Source organism: Clupea harengus, chromosome 16 (assembly GCF_900700415.2).
Source record: "Clupea harengus chromosome 16, Ch_v2.0.2, whole genome shotgun sequence".
Classification (NCBI taxonomy): Eukaryota; Metazoa; Chordata; class Actinopteri; order Clupeiformes; family Clupeidae; genus Clupea; species Clupea harengus.
This window is the reverse complement of record NC_045167.1, coordinates 22,873,253-22,876,222: the sequence shown is the minus strand read 5'-3', so window position 1 is coordinate 22,876,222 and position 2,970 is coordinate 22,873,253. Positions and strand designations below refer to the sequence as shown.

At 49.9% G+C, this 2,970-nt stretch overlaps 1 protein-coding gene across 5 annotated transcripts in view; it reads right to left on the bottom strand.

The window, feature by feature from the left end:
- The window catches only part of LOC105900665 (nck-associated protein 5), a 193,671-nt gene that overhangs the window by 117,616 nt on the left and 73,085 nt on the right, over positions 1 to 2,970 (bottom strand). The window lies entirely within an intron of this gene.

Genomic DNA, 2,970 nt, shown 5'->3' with positions numbered 1-2,970 from the left:
GAGAGAGAGAGAGAGAGGGAGAGAGAGAGAGGGTAAGGGAGGACAGCAGAGAAGGGAGAGAGATGGGAGAGAGAGAGTGAGAGAGAGAGAGAGAAAGAGAGAAGGTAAGGGAGGACAGGAGAGAAGGGAGAGAGAGAGAGTGAGAGAAGGCAGAGTAAGAGATAGAGAGAGAGGAGTGGGAGAGGGTGGAATAGAGGAAGAGAGAGAAAGAGAGAGAAAGAGAGATGGTGAGAGGGGACAAGAGGGAAGGTTGGAGGGAGAGATAGACATAAAGAAAGAGGGCGAGAACAAGAGATGGGACAAGGGAGAAGAGGAAGGAAGGAAAGAGAGCTTTTCCTGGCCAATCATCCTGTCCCTGTCCCACTTTCACTGATCACATGATCTCAAGACCACATGACCACCATTAGAGCCCTCAAAGGCACCGCCAGCCCGGGACAGAAAGAAAGAAAGAGTAGAGAGAGAGAGAGTGAGAGAGAGAGAGAGAGAGAGAGACAGAGATACAAGTAGAGGGAGAGAGAGGGAGAGAGAGGGGAGGGGGGGATAAAAGTAGAGACAGAAAGGTAAGGAGGAAGAGAGATGGATAGAGAGAGAGAAAGAAAGAAAGAATTAGATGCAGAAGGAATTGCTGCGTTGCTGGAGCACAGACCTGCATTTACCTCAGAGACAAGCTGGGAGACACACACACACACACACACACACACACACACACACCAAGCTGGGAGACACAGCTTATGAGGAAGCCCCTTTAAAGTCCTCCTCTTTCTCCTCCTCTCCATTGTAGACTGCTGGAGCTGCGCTCTGGTCAATACTCTGCCTGTGCATCAACTCAGCTGCCATGGCATCTCCTCTAAAGAGCAGAAGCTCCTTCTCTGAATATCACTCTCTCACATACACACACACACACACACACACACACACACACACACACTCCCAGTGCTTAGAGGCCACACTATATCACTCCCAGTGCTTAGAGGCCACACACACACACTCCCAGTGCTTAGAGGCCACCCTATATCACTCTCTCACACACACACACACACACACACACCACACACACACACACACACACACACACACCACACTCCCAGTGCTTAGAGGCCACCCTATATCACTCCCCGTGCTTAGAGGCGACCCTATATCACTCCCAGTGCTTAGAGGCCACCCTATATCACTCTCTCACACACACACAACACACACACACACAACACACCACCACACACACACACACACACACACTCCCAGTGCTTAGAGGCCACCCTATATCACTCCCCGTGCTTAGAGGCGACCCTATATCACTCCCAGTGCTTAGAGGCCACCCTATATCACTCCCCGTGCTTAGAGGCGACCCTATATCACTCCCAGTGCTTAGAGGCCACCCTATATCACTCCCTGTGCTTAGAGGCGACCCTAAGTGGTTTCCAGCTCTGTTGTTAAGTCAGTGCAGTCAGTGGGAGAGAGAGGTATAGAGACAGACAGACTGATTCAGAAAAAAAGAGGTGTGTGTGTGTGTGTGTGTGGGTGTGTCTGTCTGTGTGTGTGTGTGTGTGTGTGTGTGTTGTTGTGTGTGTGTGTGTGTGTGTGTGTGCGTGCGTGCGTGCGTGCGTGCGTGCGTGCGTGTCTGTGCGTCTGTCTGTCTGTGTGTGTGTGTGTGTGTGTGTGTGTGTGTGTGTGTGTCAGGACTTGCAGAGTGAGGCTCCAGACATAACAGTCTGATCCATGACGAGGCGTTGAGTGAAAATGCCAGCTCACTGCCAGAGGAGAGGGAAAGCCTGCTGTGTGTGTGTGTGTGTGTATGTGTGTGCGGTGGGTGTGTGGTGTGGTTGGGTGTGTGTGTGTGTGTGTGTGTGTGTGTGTGTGTGTGTGAGTGGTTGGTGTGTGTGTGTGGGGGGGGGTGGGGGGTGTGTGTGTGTGCATGTGCCCTGTACATGTGTGTTTATTCAAGCATATATCTGTAAGGACCTACCTACCCACATAGGTTAGCATAAGTGTCTATGAATGCATGTGTGCGTATCTATTGTCTATATCTCAATGGCTTTGTCTGTATGTACAGTACCTGTGTGTTTGTGTGTGAGTGCATGTGTATGTTTGAGTGAATGTGTATGCGGGCGTGTATGTGTGTGTGTGTGCGTGTGTGTGTATGTATGTGTATGTGTGTGTGCGGGTGTGTGTGTGTGTGTGTGTGTGTGTGTGTGTGTGTGTGTGTGTGTGTGAGTGCGGGTGGGTGTGTGTGTGTGTGTGTGTGTGTGTGTGTGTGTGTGTGTGCGTGTGTGTGTGTGAGTGCGGGTGGGTGTGCGTGTGTGTGTGCAATAGAAAGAGAGAGAGAGAGAGAGATCTACCAACTCATCAGAAATCCCTACAGCTCTTGGCGTTTGATGTGCGGTTCCTCCGTAAAAAAAAAAAAAAGCGTCCTCCAAGGTGATATTTATCTTCATAACCTCCTTTTAAGAGATTTACGACATCAAATTACTCCTGAGAGAAAAGAGGCACGGCTCCATTCACCACAAACACACACACACACACACACACACAGAGACACACACACACACACACACACACACACACACTCATTATGCACAGGCCCAAGAAAGATTTCCTCAGAAGCAGGTGGTCGCCAAATTTGCCACCATTGTCCCGTTCATCTCCAAAGCAAGAAAAATGAACCAGAGCTGTCAGTGGCCGCAGGGGATTCACAGCATCTCTGGCAACGTAATTATGAAATATAGAAAACGTTGTCGTCCATTATTTGATCACACAGTTAGTGCTTGACCATGAGGAATTGAGCCATTCTTAGTAGGTGATGGCCTTGTGATGGTGTGTGTGTGTGTGTGTGTGTGTGGTGTGTGTGTGTGTGTGTGTGTGTGTGTGTGTGTGTGTGAAAGGGAGAATGGACATGCAACAGTTTAGCTGAACAAAAGAGCCCCCTGCGTTCAAGAGCACCAGGAAGGCTACATTTAAGGGGGCACAGAGAAT